The following is a 19,888-nucleotide window of genomic DNA, read 5'->3' on the forward strand; positions in this document are numbered from 1 at the left end:
AATATAGTTCCTCTATTAATACAATATCTATATCATCTTACATCTATTAATACAATATCTATATAACCTTACATCTATTAATACAATATCTATATCATCTTACATTTATTAATACAATATCTATATCATCTTGCATCTATTAATACATCTATATCATCTTACATCTCCTCTCATAAAACAAAGTGGCGAGAGTTCTATCAATTTCACTCGTGCTAACAGCTAAAATTTAGACAGCGTGCGAGGAAAAATATTAAGGATTTAAAATTATGGATTTAAAATCCCACATATATATAAACAGTTTTGTGATATTTTGCTCTTGTACCATTAATGATAGACTAATTTTTGGACAGTAATAAACGCAATTGTGAGGATAGAAAAATATGTCTTCAACTAGTGGCACGATTGGGAATAAACGAAAGTATCGTAAATATGACGGTTATTTAGAGATGGTTTTATATCATCCGAAATTAATGGTGGAAAGAGACCACAATATGTATTGCGTATGAAAGTTTTGGTAGCGGAGTGTATGCTTCCAAGTAAATTGAAGTGCCATTTAGAAACTAATCTTCACAGCAAGGTTGGCAAATCTCATGATTTTTTTGCCAGGAAGTTAAAAGAACTGAAACAACAAAAAATCCATTTTTAGGACCGCATCAATACGAAACAACAATTTACTAGCATCTTACAGGATGGCTTATAGAATCGCGAAATGCCTCGTATCATCGCAGAATTTATTCTGCTGGCTACTACAGATGTGGTTGGTGAGTCTGCTGAGAAGCTGCTTTTAACAGTGCCTTTTGTTTAATAACACAATTAGTGGGAGAATACCCCATATGGAGGAGGATATCAAAGTTCAGTTAACTGAAAACATTAAGGGAGTGGAATTTGGATTGCAGCAAGATGAGGCTACGTATAATAATGGAGTACGTATAATACGATGAGGCTATGAAGCATACATATCATATGCTCATTCCATATGCTATGTATGCTTCATAGATAGTAATAATATTAAAGAACACCTTTTTGTTTCGTAAAAAATATCACTTCAGGGACAAAGGCTCAGGACCTGTTCGGGATTCTTGATACATATCTGAAAATAATTTAAATAGGCCTAAGCGCGTTGGTATTTGCATTGATGGAACTTGCTCCATGTCTGGCTGCTATGGACTATAGGCACTTATTCGAAGCAAATCACCAAATGCATTGTGGACCCATTGCATTATTCATAGAGAAGAGATTGTTTTTAAAACATCTGAGTGCTGCACTGAATCAGGTGTAAGAATGTGTGGTGAACGTGGTAGATTTTATGAAATCTCATCCATTGAAAGCAAGTTTCTTTTTTAAACTGTGTAAATGTAAGGGAGCTGAATTCTCATCTTTGTTGTACTATAACCAGTGTACGATGATCCTATATGATACTGTAAGCAATGTACGATGATGATGATACGACACTTTTGATAATGTTTTATAACGCAACTTTTAACTGCGGAAAGAAATTTTTAATTTTCCTTAAAAAGGAAATATGGAAAGATGTAGAAGGTTTTGCTGATGCCAATTTCTTAATAAAACCGGCATATACGTCTCTTTAGAAAAGCTTGTAAAGTCATTAGGTTAATTGGAAGCAGAAAAGATGAAAAATATGCAACCGCCTTCGCCGGGAATCGAACCACGGACTTCTGGAATACCGGCCCAGCGTGCTACCGTTACACCACGAAGGCACGCTAGGGAAGTGGAAGAAATACCTTATATACTCCCCTTTTTAAAGGGAGACTAACGTTTTAGAGGACCTAGTCGCCAAATCCTGGGAGAATCATCATCCACAACCCTTTTAGTTCGGGCGCCACTTGTAGAGTCATTAGGTCAATTGGAAGCAGAAAAGATGAAAAATATGCAACCGCCTTCGCCGGGAATCTAACCACGGACCTCTGGAATACCGGCCCAGCGTGCTACCGTTACACCACGAAGGCACGCTAGGGAAGTGGGAGAAATATATTATAAGCTGAATTCCCATTAGTCTCTCTCTGCAGGTAAAAAACATGCATATTCCGAAGTTAATGGAAAAAATATCAGCTTTTGTAAAGAAGCTCAAATTATGAGAAAGAAAACTGAATGAAGATGCAGGCGAAGATTGTTTTTTAATATTGCAGCAATTTTTTTATATTAAATGAACTTATCTTTCTGAAGTTATAAAAATCATGTTTGAAAGACATTTGTCACAGCTAATTATCCGGTAAAAAATACTTTCAACGTGAAAATTCCGATAGGTTTGCATGGATTCATGATCCATTTAACACTAGCACTCCATCTGAATTTACTTTTTCTACGGCAGAAGAGGAGCTTATGGAGTTATCTTGCGACAACAGTTTGAAAGACAAATTTCGTAGCATTGAATGACAAAATATGCTATATGTTTGATATCATTAAAAAAACTAGCGATTTTTTCTCCCTGGAGCAAATTACAAAAAAAAAAACTATTTACAAAAAAACCAATATTACGGGTTTGGTATGATTGTTAATACATTGTATGTCTCCCAGACGATGCAATACAGTCCGTACAACGCCTAGGCATGCTGAGTATCAAATTATCGATCTGATCTTGGGGGATATTACACCACTCAAAAAGCAATGCTCTTCGAAGTTCCGGTAGACATGTAGGAGGAGGTTGAGGGGCTGCAACTCGTCGGCCAAGCATGTCCCACACGTGCTCTACTGGATTCAAGTCCGGTGAGAATGCTGGCCAGTCCATACGGGTGATATCCTCCGATTGAAGGCATTCGCTTACGATGTTTACACGGTGAGGACGGGCGTTGTCATCCATAAACACAAATTGTGCACCCGTGGCGCCCCGAAACAAACGTATATGTTGCTCCAGAATGACGTCCCGATAGATTTGGCTTGTCATGGTTCCAATTTGAACGTGCAGGTCAGTTCTGGAACCCAGAATAATTCCACCCCAAACGAGCACTCCTGCACCACCGTAACGGTGTCGTTCAATGAGGTTTTCTTGGTGGTAACGGTTACCTGGAGCTCTCTATTTGAAAGTCCCGCGAGAATCAGACTGCAAGCTAAACCTGGACTCCTCGGAAAACATCACACAAGCCCACTGTTGCGGTGTCCACAATGCATGCTCTCTACTCCAGGCTAACCGCAGGCGACAGTGAGTTGCAGTAAGTGGAACGCATCTGACAGGTCTACGAGCATATAGACCAATCTGCCCTAAGCGTCTGTACACGGTCTGCCTTGAAATTGTTGTACCAGTGGCTGAAGAGAGCTGACGAGACAGGTCTGAGGCTGTGCTCAGCCTGTTTCTTTTGGCAGTAACTGCCAAATACCGGTCCTCATTCGGCGTTGTAACTCTGGGGCGACCTGTGCTGTAACGTCTACTCACATTACCATCATCTTGGAATCGTTGCCAAAGCCTGGAGATGTCACTCTGGGCAATTCCAAGTTCGTCTGATACTTCCAGTTCGGTACGCCCACATTCCAGACGGCCGATAATTCTACCACGTAAAAAATCATCCAAATGCGTCCTTTGTGTCATAACTATTCTGTTATCGCACTGAAATGCTTATAAAGCGCCTGCGAACAATTTTACTTCTTTGCCTGTATTCCTTATATATCACTCTCTTACACTCTCGTCATTGTGACGTACCATCGGTGTCATCTGGTTACTTCCTGAAATTTTCATATGTTTGTTGAAGATGTGTGTAGTGATTTTACAGGTGATATATTTAGAGTGAGTTCGATTTCCGCGTGACTCCAAATTATCCTTAATTTATGAACATGAGTGTAATTTAATGTTAATAAATTTTATAAAAAATTCTAAATAATGAAGATAACACGAGTTTTATTTATTTTTATCTCTTACTTACAACTAGTCATACTTTTACGTAGGTAGGGAGGCATGGAAAATTTGTAATTAAAAAAAGACGTCGTTATTCAGAAGTGTTCCGGAACTACTGCTGTATATAGTATATTTTATTTTATTATAATCTAAAATTTTCCTTTACGAGTTTAATTGAATAATGCAAATTTAAAACGTTTTATTCTTTGATTATAAATACTCCATTGACTTTAATCTTAAAATGCTTTCATGATTTGTGCATATTTTCATTCTTATGTATGCGGTACAAAATTAAAAAAGTTTGATAACCCCTGGAGGTAGCGGGATTAAGCAAATTACCTTTGCAGTTAATTCTCTCAATAACTCTTTTCCTGGTAAAGAGCTGTTCCATGTTTTCAGATCATGAAGAACAAAATGACATAAACTACACTATTATTTTAAATCTGATGAAGGTGCTTTTCACCTTCAAAATTCAGTAAATTTTCATCTTCAGGAAAGCAAAGTGCACTTTTCGACCTCAAAAACGTTTCATCTTTCAGGAGAAAATATTGATTCTGTACCGAATAAAATTCTTTGAAAAGAGTATTAAATATTTTTCTCAGGTAGCAATACTTTTGGCGTCGAAACAAGTTTGTTTGGCTCGTAAGAGCTCCATTATAAGCTTACAGCTTACAAGTTTGAAAAAATGTGGTATGGAATATTTTCTTTGAGTTTTCGTTCCATTTCCATATTAAGGCTTATTCATTTTTTCCATCTGTAATTGAATAATATGAATGAGATAATTTGTGACTACATTTTAAAAATAAGATTTAGTGTTAAGGAAATAAAATGAATTAAAATTTACTTTTGCGGAACTAAACAAATTAGGGCTATCCCTAAAAATTTACCACCATTATTAATTTCCACCATTAAAAAAAGTAGTATGGAGTACCCTAAAGAAGCCTGATCAAATTCGCTCTGTTGAAATTGGATTTCCGAAAGTTTTTATAAAAATGCAAATGCAATGCAAAAATGTAAATGGAACTGTTAACACTATTTGGAGAATCCAGTTTGATTCAAGGTATTTCGGAAATACGTCGCAGTCGCTCTTAATCCATTAATAAGTACGGCTACTTAAAAATCAAATGATTTTCACTGTCCATTTACTTTTGATGTTAACTGAGATAGTAAAGCAATACTTGCCGAATCAAGTTGTCTGAAGTTACTCAGAATGAAATTAGTTATTAAACATGTCTTTTAGCCTAAAGCTGCATGAAAGCCTTCTAAAACTATATGAGTATCATAAATCGAGAATGTTAGGAAACTTCATAGAGAATAATGTAAAAATGCTATAAAATACACAATGCAGATTTTTAATTTTTCTTGTTTTCCCTTAAGGCTGTCATTATAAGATTAGATTGGTGTGTTTAATCGATCATGCCACTATCGTTAATAATATTTCTCAGAAATTGTAGATTACTGTTCTCACCAAAATAACTTTGTAGCGAGAAAAGTAACTTTCCGATAATTGTGGAGTAGTCTGTGGTTCAAGCGGAACACGAGAACTAATAGCTATCAACATTCAAACTGTTGGCGTTCGTGCTGCATTTTTTGTTCAATCATATAATAACCTGAAAAATAATTTTCTTTTCTATTTTCATCTTTTTGTTTCCAAGAAGAGTTTTAAGATTTTTCAGTTTATGAATTTATTATTTGAAGAGCATATTTATGTGTAGAAATACTACTTCAAAACTGTTTCACTACTAAATATCTTTTGAATGATTGGATCATAGACCCATAGTTTCAGTTAAAGAAATATGTCGAATGAGAACGCCCTTTCGAACTGCAAACATTTTGATGACATGAATACCTTTTAATAAAAGCATGCGAAATTAAAATTTATGTGCATTCTGCTTATGAAACAAATTTACTAAGTTGTTCCTTATCCTACTAAGAGCTTATTTTCTAAATACTAGTAAGTTGTTCCTCATCTTCCTAAAATCTTATGATAAAAAAGCAGTGCTCCGTGACAACAGAATTAGTATGCAAATAGTTATCAAAATTAATTGACTTAAACCGTTTCTTCCCGAAGAAGCGTAATGCGATGCAGAGAACATAAAAAATACTTTCATCATATACAAATTTTCGAATTATAACGTATTTTTGCATTTTAATAATTTAATACCAAAATTTTAAAATATGTGTCTTTCTAACGTAGAAGGTATATTTTAGAAATTCGCAAAAGTTTAACATGTGTGGCGGTCTATACCAATACTCTTTCCGAAATTTTAATGATATTTGCCCTAATGATTTTTTTCAGACTCATTCAGATAGCGAAAAATTTACTCATTTGGCAAGGATATACACCAAGACATAACCACCACGCAACCATACTTTCACAAAGCTATAAAGTGTTTTCGGTCAATTAAACAGCTGTTGTGATTTCAGTCTTTACGATAACTTCACACTACCCGATTCACTTAGCAGCTGTTTTTCAATGCTGTTGCACCAATTTAACACCACTTAGTCCTCAGGAGAATGCAAATTAGTATTATGAGTATTTGAGTCGAACGTTTATTTGAGCCAACTTAAGTAGACCGTTTTGTGTAGTCTCCGACTACGACACTTGAAGATGAATTTCAACTTATGTTATTTTGAATACCGCCGAGTGGAGGAAATTATTCGCACGCACAAGTAATGCCTTCTGTTTAATTTAAAGGTTTAATAAAAAGGTTATTTTAATATTCTCAGGACATTCTCATCTAAATTCAGATTGGAGCGGGTAACTCAATTATCAGTCTAGTATGTTTTAAAGGACACTGATTTAAGCCTCCATACCGGAAAACCCTACATTTGGCGCATAACTCTCTCAAGAAACAGGTGACGGCGAAAATTTAAACCGGCGCAAATTTTCTGATATTCTTCGTGGGGTTGAGAAACTATTTCCCTGATTTAAACAAAAATATTGAGTGAATAAGAGATCCGTTTAACATTAACTCAACATCTATGCCAGAAGATTTGTCGTATGCGAAAGAAGAGCAATTGTTGGAATTGGCTTCAGACGGATTCTTGAAAAATAAACATAAGGAGTGTATCTTAACATCATTCTGGTTATAAATGCAACATGTGTATCCGGTTTTGGCGGAAAAAGTTCTGAAATATATCTTGCCTTTTCCAACTTCATATTTATGTGAAGTTACTTTCTCAGCCTTTGCGGACATGAAGTCGAAAAAAAGGAACAGACTATTGGACGTGGAACCGCATCTCAGATAATAATTTTAAAATTAATAACCAAGGAACCAAATTATGACAATCTGTCATCTCAGCAAAAACAATTTCATCCTTCTCATTAATCCAAATAAGTGTTATTTATAATATAACTTTTATTTATATTTTATTATGAATTATTTTATTTCTTTTTTCTTATTATTTTGTGTATGTCACAAATATTTTGATTATTATTATTTTTTTTTTGACGAGGGGTACTCGGCGTTACGAAAATTACAGAAGTGGTACACATATTTCAAAAGTCTGGGAAACACTTTCCTACACTATAGTAATAGCCATAAAATCTAACATATTCGTCACAGTAAATGCGGACTGCATTGTGTACTAAGAGAATACTGTAGACCAGGGGTGAGCAGAATTTTCCAGGGCACGGGCTACTTCTAATTTTTTCAAGGTGTTGTGGTCTACCCAGTGGTGTAGGTGTGGTGAGGTCCACAATATACAAAAAAGGTCTACAATATTTATTATAACTTATTAATAAATACGGAATATGTACTTACCTACCTAATCCTACCTAAAAAACTTGCTCTTTTAAAACCACGTTTAAAGCAAAACGTAAGATACAAACATAATAATAATAGTTACAAATATAATAATTTCAAACGATACATTTCTTATCAAACAATTCAAAACACATTAAAAGATAAATCATTTTCATCTAAAGTTAGTTCTCGTAGTTATAGTTGTAAGGATTTTAAGTTTTACTAAGTTTTATGTTATTTTAAAACTTTACTTCCCCCTCTTGTTTTCCACTTCCGTCCAGAATAAACGAGGTTAATTTTAGTATTCAATTGAGCTTGCAAACTGTTAAGTATTTAAGTTGTTTCTTTTTAGCCAAGAAAGACTTAGAGAGAGAGACATCTCGCCACGTTATTTCACGTGCGCTTTTCAGTCAGTTGCTGTCTGCCTTTAAGGCCAAACTTTAGCTCTCTTGATACTGAAGACGTATTGTAGTTTTTCCGCATTCTGCATACTACATACGTAAAGACTAAAAGTCGAATCTTAGCGTTACTAGTCCTTGTAAAGTATTTGAGTTTAGCTCTTATTTAAATTTAGTTAGCTTGCAGTTCTTATTTTTTACATTTCAGACCACAAGTACTGGTCTTTGTATCCTGAAGTGCGGGAGCAGCTGTAAACTGTGAAGAATGGTGTGGTGGTGTATTTAATTATGGCAAAGCACACTAGGGCTATCTGCCTAAGGGGAGGGATGCCTTCGTGGAGGACTTGTTAAGGGAAACTGGCTCGTATACACGTTACACATGGGGAAAACCACGAAAACACCCATGCAGCCAGCCCGTTCGCGGGATTCGAACCTCGGACCGAACTACCAGTGTTCAGCGACTTTACCGCTCGGCCGCTGGTGGGCCCTAAACTGTGAAGAATAAATGGTAGTTAACTTGTGTTGTATCTTGTACATATTAAGGAACATCGTGTTTAGCAAACTCCCTGTTCTTACTCAGGACTCCAGCATGTTTGCCAAAGCAATTAGAAGAAATAGTAGTCCTGATATCGTTAGTAGAAGACTTAATCCGCATACTCTCCGTCAGTCTTGAATATCTCGCTTTATAATTACTAACTGCTAAACTTGCACTGGATTCAAAGTGGTCGTCTGTGAGACAGGAACGATATGTTGTCTTAATTATATTCATCGTTGAAAATGCAGATCCATACAGGTAGGTAGAGCCAAAGAACTATGTTAAATGAAATGCAACTTCTTTTAAAATTAGGGTACTTTACTTCGTCCTAGAAATTCAAAAAGTTATTCTTAGGTTCTGAACTACGTGCATTTAAAATTTTGTCATTTTGAAAGAGGAAAGACTTCGTTTTTCTCAGGAGATACAGGGAATATATAATTTATATTTTCAGTTACCATGCACTTCTAATGAAGGTACATGTGTCGTCTACACATTCATGGAATTATTTGAATTAAGTAAACATAGTCGCATCGATTGTGAAAAGCCGGTTCTACAGTCTAGCTGGCGTCGATGTTCCATAACTTTGTTTCTTTTAGTATGCTCGTCTTAGGTCTTAGTAAAGGCGGTCACCCCAAAATGTCTTGGTGATCTACCGGTCGATCGCGATCGACTTAATGCCCAACCCTGCTGTAGACGATATCCTTATTTTCCGGATCTCTTTATTTGTTATCGCTTTCTGTGTGATAACCGATTGAGTAATGAAAATATAATGCTGGATTTCGGCATAAAGCACGATGCCGTTTCAATTATATTCCGAAGGATTCAATTTCCTTAGCATAGAAGAAACGTGCGGTGGAAGAAATTGGTGAACTATTTTTGATAAGCGTGCGCGTTGAGCTGTAGCTATTAGTCCGGGGACAGGTCATGCCGGATACTGAAATATTTTATTCATTTTCTCATGTCCTCTTTAACATATTCTTATCTCCTAAGCTTATGGATCTCTCATTAATATTGCTTTTTTGTTAACATTTAAAAGTATTTTCAGCGTTAGGACATACTGTCTCCTCCTAACGTATGAATAAGTCAAAATCATTTTTGTGTATATTAATATTTGAGAGCGATTTTCATATTCTGCCTACTCTTTATTAAATAATAATATCGAACTGGGAAAATGTTATTTTAGACACTCGAAAATAATTTTCTTCGTCAACTTAAAAAGATTTTTCAAAGAAACTTCTGTGCTGAATAAGTTATGACGCTTTTGTCCGACTGATACGAATGAAATTTATTTATCCCTTTAGTTACGGTGTTTCGATATGTAACATGAACCATTATTTTGAAACATCTTTTTCGATATAAGTAACAAAAATATTTCGATTCAGCACTATGAAAAGTAACTCTGAAAATAGAAATATATTTTCCGATGAGCGGCATGTAAAAAATCTTGATTAGTGATTTCAGGAATAGTAGTAAAATGTATATGATTTTTATATTCGATAGAATTTTTACAACTGACACTAATAATATGAGACATCATAGACACTAATAATAAGAGACAGCTACTACAAAATACACTAATACCTTTGCGAATGAGCCTATACTGTTTAAAACAGACATTAAGAAAATGAAATGAATGTATCTGTGAAAACCTATGTGTAAATGGAACGCTTACTGCGACTTATTTTACAGTGTCCTATGTTATATTTTTGTAATATAAAGCAAGCGTAGGTGGAAAGCAAAAAACAATTTTTAAGATATTGTTTGCGCACGAATACGATGTCTAATATCATAGTTAACAAATTTTCTGAGTTATGCAATGAATATAGGTGTAATAATATATCATTAATAGCAATAAAATGTTTTAATAATTACTAAATAAAGTTTGAAATCCAGCTTTTCACCAATTGCAAATAAACCAAGATATTAAAAATAACATACAAAATAATTCGAGTAAGCATGCAAGGTTTGACTTAACTTAGCTTGCCTCACACTGCCTAACTACATCCTAGATAGATGAGTTATCATCTTCTGAACTTCAATTCACTTACAAATTCAAAACTCATTGTTAGTGTTATGAATAAAAATTATAAATTTGACTGCTTTTCTGACATCCTGATTCTTCAGAATACATTTTGATAGCTGTAGGTCAAGGAATGCAGTTAACAGCCTGAAAGTTTTCCTGCAGCCTAATAATCCTGCAGGTGTATGGCTAATAATTTTTTTTTTTTTATTTTTTAGTGAATTTTTAAATTACTTAAATAAGGTGTATATATATGTTTTTGAATTTTACTCACGTTAAACAGATTAAAAAAATTTTAGTTTTAAAACCTCAGAAGCATCCTTACAGCTTTTACTTACAGTTTATGAATTAAAAATTAGCAGACACTATGCGCAGCAATTTCTAAGGTTTTAAATTAACACAGTGTTTGAGTGACAACAGCAAAAGATACACAATAACAAGATTCTACTTCAATTCGCTTTTCTCCACCTAACACCGCCTTTCAACAGAAAGCAAATCACTGAACAAGACAGACAGACAGACAAACAAAGTAGACAGACGTCTTGTTTTGCACCCGCTAAGTCTTTCTGAACCGATGGGCGAAAAATCAAGCATAGGTGCGAAGGAAAGGTATATAGAAAGAGGGGCAATTTCGTATTTGAGGAGAGTAAAAAGGAACTTCGTACATTTTTTACGAGTTCAAAAGGCCAGAAAGAAAAGATGGGACAAAATAAAATTTAAAATAAATGGCCCAAAAATAATAGAGGAGGAAAAAAAAGGGCCTATAGAAAGGAAAGGAAAAGAAGTAGAAAATATTCTAAAATACGATTGTGTCCATGAGTGTAGTTAAGGAGTTCATCTGCAAAAATTAGTGTCTTTAAGAAGCAAACTTTAGCTAAATTAAAAAAAAAAAAAAAAAAAAAAAAAAAAAAGGAAGGAATTCCTACATGGTAATGTGTATGCCCTTATCTTGAGACCTAACTAGAAAAGACATATATCATCACAAAGATGTACATAATATTTTAACTAAAGTAACATTAAATATTACCGTTCCCCAAAAAATTCATGTATATTTCAGAAAAACAGTAATTGACAAAATTATAAATCCATCATACACAGTGTGAGAGCATTTCAGCAAAAATAAATTATACAGTTTATTTTTCTTAAATATTAGTTAAATATAAAATTAATTTATTAATTTAACCGTTGAAATTTATTATAGTACAAGTTGAACAAATTCCGTCACTGTATTTTTATTTGCTCGTAATTTTAAGTTTGAGACCTGAAAAAAAAAAAAAAAAAAAAAAAAAAAAGGTCGGGGATCTTTGTTACAAAAATCACAATCTATACTCATCGATGATCAAGAGATCCCCATTTTTCCCTCACAAGAAATTCCTAAGCACGAGAAGGGGGGGCCTCCGAAGGGTGTGAGTTGCTGATAAGAACGGACTACTGATAAGGAATGTGGCGTCTCTACGGAATAGTTACGAAGAAAAGAACCACATGACCTGCTACTATTACCAACTATTGTATAATGCTAGAATCTTATGAAAAATAATAAATAAAGAAATTTAATGACACTCTAGTGATAGAGAAACAGATATTTTATAGAGAACAGAATGTTACTTATCTGAATATTCCGTGTCAGGGCCTCTTTTGGATTTCTCGTGTTCATAGTGAACAGCTAACAAAACACCTGAAGTTTCGAAGAAGCGAAGTTTCCTTTTTCAATTTGATGAATGAGATATTGCATAGGAAAGGTGCATTTAACTATTTTAGAGAGTTGAAAACATTTTTGAAACACTTATTTAAAAAATTTCGGAGCTGTGTTTAGACACTGCCTCCAGCTTTCGTGATCGCAGCGCCAGTATGAGTTCTCATGCTCCTCCATTCAGCCACTGAACAAGAATCATTAGGACAGTAGCTGTCAAGTGTATGGTTCAAGGTTGCTGAATCACTAGTGGTAAGCAGATTACTACAAGGAGGTTAGAATAGAAGGAGGGAAGGTTCAACTCAAAAGGTGAAGCTTGGCGGCCATGTTACTGTTATCGCTGTGACTTGTGCAAGGAAGTCCGTAATTACAATATTTTTTCTTCTTTTCTTTTTGTAGCATGTCAGCTTGTGTTGTATATGAATGCACAAACAGATTTTCGAAAAAGATTCCTGAGATTACTTTTCCCGCGTAAGTATTGATTTTCTTTTTTTTTTTTATGTAATTTGATAAGTTAGGTAAAAAATATCACAATGTCATGTTGTTTTCTTTCCAGATGTGAAAAAAGGACTTAATAATAATCAAAATATGTTAAATACATTTTAATGTTTCTGTTTATAGCTGGCATCTTTGTTCCTTAACATACAATGATGTATGCTAGAATTTAAACTGTATAATTTGAACGTTTTAGGTAATTCGTTTGATAATTTTCATGAAAAGTAAGACACCAATTGTTACTATTTTTATGAATTGTAAAGGTGTTAAACAAAGTAATGCTTTTCTTTATGTATTAATTATTATTAATTTTTAAGTTTTGTGAACTGTTAGGAATATAATTTGTGCATTTGATCAAGATAAACTAACTTTTCTGTTGTTAAAAAAATGTTTTTTGCATAAATTTACAAATTTGTGGGAAGTATAGCGATAAAAGTAAGTAAAATATTTACACAACTGATCATGTGGGAAAGATGTATCCAAAAATATAGGTATAGGTATATTTCTGTAATTCAGCTTAATTCAAGGCAATTTCTTTGAGATTCATAAATATGAAACGCGCATAAACTGAAATCACTGAATTCACATAAATCTGTTTTATTTTATTAATATTTATTTTCTTGTTGTTATAAGGTTGTTGGTTGTGAAAAGAATCTATTTAAACTTTCATTTAAAAAAAAATGCAACTTGTGACTATTTTTTTAGAAAATTATCTGCTATTAATTTCAGGTTAAAATTATTTTAAATGATTCTTTAATAAATTACAATATTGGGAATAAATCAGAAATATCACTTCTTAAAGGAAAAATTGGAAAGTACACCCAACAGGTTGCTAATAAAACCTAAACAAATTCTTGAAATATGCAGAAACATTATTTTTAAAGGCTTTAATGTTATGCACATGCATTTAGATTTCGAAGTATTTCTTCATGATGTTCTGTACGTAGTAAATTACGGATATCATCTTTATAACTTTAAAACAAAAAACTAACAATAGCGAAGCATTTCATTATAAATTTTACATATTTTTAGTGGAAAATACATGCACGGAACAGCTTAAAAACACGTACGTTTCACTGCCGTAATGCAATATTTTGAAGTTACAAATATGGACGCCGCTTGTTCGGTGAAGTTTCATTCCCTGATAGTGGAGGAAACTGCGAACCCTCCCTCCTTCTATTCTAACCTCCTTGGATTACTAGCGGGTAAGCAGATCACTAGTGTTGCCAATCCAAACTCTGTAAATAATTGTTTCATCAACTATTTAAACTTAAACCTTATATTCATTCTTGTTATGATTGAAAAAGAATTAGCATTAAAGACAAATTAAATATACATTATAAATATAATATATTAGTAAATTATTTACCTTATTTTTCAGACTATATTTTCAGTTATAACTTTCTGTGACAGATAATTTCTTCATCTAATATCTATTCATATGTTAAGGAACTGATAGGTTAGGAATGATTCAATATTAAAATTTTTAGTTATCAACCTAAAAAATTAAAATGTAAAAAAAAAAAAAAAAAAAAAAAAAAAAAAAAATCACCAAAAGACGAAAATATACGCTAAAATATTAAAAACTGAAATTTGCATGAAAAGATTTTCGGATGTGGAAACACCACCGCTCATCAAATCTGAAATCGAATCAGTAACTAATCGTGACGGGCTGGCTGAATGCGCGTTTTCGTGGTTTTTCCCATGTGTAACGTGTATACGAGCCAGTTTACCTTAGAAATTCCTCCACTCACATCCCTCCCCTTAGGCAGGGAGCCCTATTATGCTTTGCCATAATAAACTAAAACAAAATCTTACTAAAATTTTACAAAAATGTCTCAAACTCGTGAGGTTAATAATTATATTTACCACGGAAGACAAAGAGAAAACATTTTTAATAGTCTTATCTTAGAAATTCAAAACAAACATATTAAATTGAATTATTTGATTATGGCAAAGTTTACTACAGCTACCTGTATCTACGAGATGATGTTTCGTCCAGTATGTAAGTGAAACTGACCCGCATTTACATTAGAAAAAGGGAAACTGCTCGAGAAGGCAATCCGCTAATCGTTCAGGAATAGCACCCGAAGTAATCTACCAGTCCTGCCAAAAGGCAGTGTTTGAGTAGTACAATTTTCTTTCTCCTTTCCGCATGGCTTCGTGGTGTAATTGGAAGCATACTCGACGCGTATTCGAGACGTCCAGCGTCCAAGTCCAGGATAAGGCAATACACATTTTTCATGTCTCCTGCTTCAAAAAAAACCTAATGACTGTACAAGTGGCACCCGAACTAAAAGAAGGTGGTAGACGATATTTGGTCATCACCAGGATTTGGCGACTGGGTCCTCTTATCCCCAGTCGCACTTTCAAAGGGTATATAAGGTCAGTTTGGAAATAGGGTCAGTTTGAATGCCTAGCAGGCATCAGACCACATGGAGTATATAAGGTCTCTCTGTTGCTCTGTCTACTCTCAGAGACAGAAATAAGGAAAATGAAATAAATGAATTTAGTATCTTTACGTGAAAAGAACAATAGTTCGGAGGTGCTAGTAGTTACATTGGTAAAATATTAGTGGCTCTGCATCTCTGTAGTTTGAGGTTCAGCAGTATCACACGAACAATAAAGAACTCTACAAGACTAGGTAACTTCTTTCCGCTGCTACACCTATCTAAACACTATTTATTCCTTTATGTAGATTAGAAGAGGAAGTGCATGGATCATAAAATTTAAGAAAATATTTTCAAGGAAAATTATATGAAGTTCATATTTACCTAAACTTAAACTAGTTCTTTAAATTTCGAATTTGGCTTTGTTATCTTTCTTTTTTTAAGTTATTTATTTTATAGTCACCTGTAGTTCGGAAGAACAGATGTTCATATGAAGTTGAAGGCTTTGACCTCCATATAAAAGTTTTACTTCTACTAATAAATTGAAGAAAATGTAGTAATACTGGTGTTGAGAAGGATCGGAAAGGCAAAAAACATAAATCATCCCCTCCCCCCATTTTCTTCTTAGCTTGAAAATATTTCGAATTTGAATCCTCTCCGGTAATATAACATCTACTTATATAAGAGTTGAATTTAAACTTCCTAGTTTACCCGATTTGGATTAATAGGCTCACTGATATCGAAACATTCAAACAGCTGTTAACTATTGTATCAAATTGTAATATCTAGAAACATTTTGTTTATAAAAGTGGACTTGCTCAGCATTTAGATCTAAATTTAAAGCTGTTTCTGAGACTTTTGTTTTCCTTAATCCCTCTTTGAATATAAATGTCATGTGGGTCTTAACGAATAGCTGGAGTTCAGTTAGGTATTGTAATTATCAGAGATAAACGCAGATGTTGAATCTAAATTTTCGGGATTTCAGTACTTGTGTTCTCTAATAACCCACAATGAAAAAAATCTGGACTATTAAATATAAACAGAAGAGCTGAAATTTTTAAAAAGCTGAAAAATATATTGATATGCCTTGATAGCCATTTTCAATGAATCCCCTCTCTCACCAACATCTCAAACTGGTTGGATAAGAATATTTTTCGGACATTTTGAGTTCATTTAAGCCACTAACAATTCAGGAAACTTTTCTAGGGCTAAAATATATAATAATGCAGCGTAAATAATAACGACCCTGCCATCTTCTCCAAAACTATGGTCGGTACCCAAAACGAATTCCAGGGTTTACACGTATAAAAGGAAACTAAAATTGCATCTGTCAAGATTGCACGGTGGTTATGTTAAGATTCCTAAATTCATCAGTTGGCCAAAAAAAAAACGTTTTTTTAGACTGTTCTATGATCACGAAGGCACATGCCTCTTCTAATCATGTGCTTTCTTTCATTTATTTAGATTCTCATAATCTAGTTCTTAATCCTCTTAGATTACTGTAAGTTTTAAAAATAACAAGATTCTAATTTGGCTCAGGCCAGATCACTAAGAACTATCAATAAAGAATCAACAACAAAAACGATAGAAATTAATCACATATTTTACTGTTAATATAGTTTTTCTAATCTATTATTATCATTTAAAACACTATAGTATAAAAAATTAACTGTATACCTCATTTGTAAACTATAATTTTTAATTACTGTTCATAAAACTTTTGTAAAATTTTTATAAAATTTTTGCAATATTAAGGATTTGAACCTTTGAGTTTCCGATATTAGAGCCATTCAACGCTCTTCCAACTGACTTTACTCATAAACCGTAATCCTTCCCTCCATAATGCCAGAGTGATGATAAAAATACAGCCTGTCCTTTAAGTCCTTATTCGGCCTGTATTTTTTCAGCTGTTGGTGGCAAACATATATGTACTTCTAACTATAGGAAGATATTAAAGTTCTGGAACTTTTTAATTTAGAAAATCTTTTTTGTAAAAGTTATTAACTCTAACTTTTTTTACTTTCTCCCGGCCCCTATATTAAGAAAAAGTTTATACTTACCATAAAAATGAAACCCAAAAGGTTTGTTCCCCATATGATAAAAATTGATAGTGGTATTATCTTTCAGTTCACTTCTTTTGCTTTTCCCATTTCATTATCATACATTACGATTTTGCATTACTTTACTGTAGATTTTGCAGGATTAATTTTGTTGCCCGACTAAACTTTTATTTTAATCTTCTTCCTAATTTTTTTTGTTTCAATTTGATAAATTATGTTATAGATCTGTTTTATCCATTTTTTAAAATAGTATATTTGTTCCAGTACAATCCACTCATCTGGATTTACATTTCAGAACTCTGACTAATTTTAGAAGGATTATAAGTGAGAAGCTTGAGCTTAAATTCTTAAAAAACATATGAACTAAGTTGAGTAGATTTTAAGAACATACAGAGTAGATGTGTATAGAACATTTAGGCGTTTTTTAACTAGGAGGCGGAAAAAGCGAGCAACTCATTCGCCGGGATTTGAACTCCGGATCTTCGGATTGCCAGTCAAACGTCTTTTCCAAATACAACATGAATGTATGTGGTAAGGAGGAAGTTAAATCTCTTACAGATGCTTAATAATAAATTGTAGAGAGAAACACAGAGCAGAATATTTTGAAGACAGATCTGTAATCGAATATCATGAAGAATACAGATCTGTAATGCAATATCATGAAGAAGACAGGTCTGTAATGCAATATCATGAAGAAGACAGGTCTGTAATGCAATATCATGAAGAGGACAGATCTGTAATGCATTCTCTTGAAATGCAAATAACTTTTACGTTAAAATTACATTGAGCTAATTTTAGAAACTTAAAGCATTACTTTTGCTTCGTTTTAAATATTTAAGGCTGTTTTTTTATCTAATTTAAGGCGACATTTAAAATATTAACAGTTTTAAGTAATTAGTGAATTTATGCATTCTAAATGAGTCACATTCTGTTGCTGTTTGTGTAGGAAAGTAGAATATTTTAATTAAAACATCAATTAATCATAAAAGATAGTACGTTTACATTGTTCTTCCTAATTAGGAAGAAAAACTTTTTATTTTGAGTTGAGCAACGAAATCTAAAAATTAAATAATTCTATAGCATTTTTTGTCCAAATCAAAGCATATCTGCAACAAAAATTTCAAAATTATAAATTTAAGTTGCATTAAAAGGTATGAGCTTAAACTATAATTAATGATTCTGAATGCTTATTTTCTATCAATGCAATGCGCTTAAAGTTTGTTTAATAAAATAATATTGCAGAAGATTAGTTACCCACTTAATTTTAGCGACCTTATAGTATTTTATTAATGATTTCAGGAAGTATTGAAAATGTGCAGATTTAACCAAAGCTGTATAAAATTTCTGTCCGGCGATAGGGTAAATTAACTCAGCATTTAGATTAAGTGTAAATAGATAGTAACTTTTTAAGCATATAAATTACATAATTTGCGAATACTTTCATAGCAAAGTAATTTGATTTCCACATCTATTTATTTTATTTTCTGTTGATGAAGATGGTAATCTAAGGATATCAAGATAAATGAGTCTTATATCTCTCCTATTTTCGTAAAATGTTTAACTTTAATTAAGATAAACAAAACCTTTGGAAATTTATATCCTTTAGCTAGAAAATTTATACTTTCCTGCTTTATACACTACAAGCAATGAGTATTTGGTATTCTACTGAATTCTATTCACAGAGGAAGTTCTAAAGATGGAATATAGTCGTTTAATTTTCACAGTCGTTAGATTGTAATGCTACAGAAGACTTGAAAAATGTGCACTGTCCTGGCCGGGATTCGAACACTTCACCTCCCGATTCTAGCAGCACGTGTGTTCTCCAATTACACTCCGAAGGCACGCGGATAGGACTGAGAAAATATCGTATAAATTAAAGCAAAGATTTATCCAGTTTAATGTTCAGATTTAATTACTTACTAAAAAGTATTCGAAGACAATTAGCTTCAGGAAAATGGATTTATGGAGAACTTTCTAAGGTAAACTTTTACATCACGGGGTTAAAAACCCATGAAAATGCCATGCGATTGCAGGTCATCGAAATCAGAATGAACTGTCAGTTTAGTGTGGAAAAGTGTTAGTAAATTCACTGTCTGAAATATTCACGCCTGACTGTAAAAGTTCGGGCATTTCAAAAAGGATTAAATTTATTTTGGTTTTTAATAATTTATTCTTTATTTTAAGTCCTTTAAATAATAGGTTTTAATTAATAAATGATGTTCATCTCCTATAAAGTGAAAATATAGTAACCTCTTTGTCCGATTCCCTTCTTGAAAATTTTTTATTGTTAAGACTATGAAGATCATTAACTATTCAATTTTTCTGCGTAGACACTTTAACAGTACATTTATTAAATGTCAGTTAAATATTCAACGTTTTGCGTATTATAACTGATTCAGATTATCTTCCTTATGGCCTTATTTTATCATTCTTTAATAAAGGATTCCCATCTTTAATGATTTATAGAATTAAAAATTATACCGATATAAAAACTATTCTTCTAAATTCATATTACATGTTAAGAAAACCACGAAAAGCAATCATACATGCAGTACATTCACATGAGTTCGAATCCAGGTCAGTCAGCAATCTGAACCATTCGTCCAATGGTGGAGCAACATATCTACTAAAGATCCTTTAATAATAATATATTGTATAACCTTTTTCTTTCTTTTCTACTATATTACAGTCATGAATAATTCATCTG

At 33.1% G+C, this 19,888-nt stretch overlaps 1 protein-coding gene across 3 annotated transcripts in view; it reads right to left on the reverse strand.

The window, feature by feature from the left end:
- The window catches only part of LOC118194853 (glutamate-gated chloride channel-like), a 188,502-nt gene that overhangs the window by 166,547 nt on the left and 2,067 nt on the right, over positions 1 to 19,888 (reverse strand). The gene's annotated exons all lie outside the window — the stretch shown is intronic.

This window comes from Stegodyphus dumicola, chromosome X2 (genome assembly GCF_044657685.1).
Source record: "Stegodyphus dumicola isolate Sdum_Otavi_A_Nest chromosome X2, ASM4465768v1".
In the NCBI taxonomy this organism is placed as follows: domain Eukaryota; kingdom Metazoa; phylum Arthropoda; class Arachnida; order Araneae; family Eresidae; genus Stegodyphus; species Stegodyphus dumicola.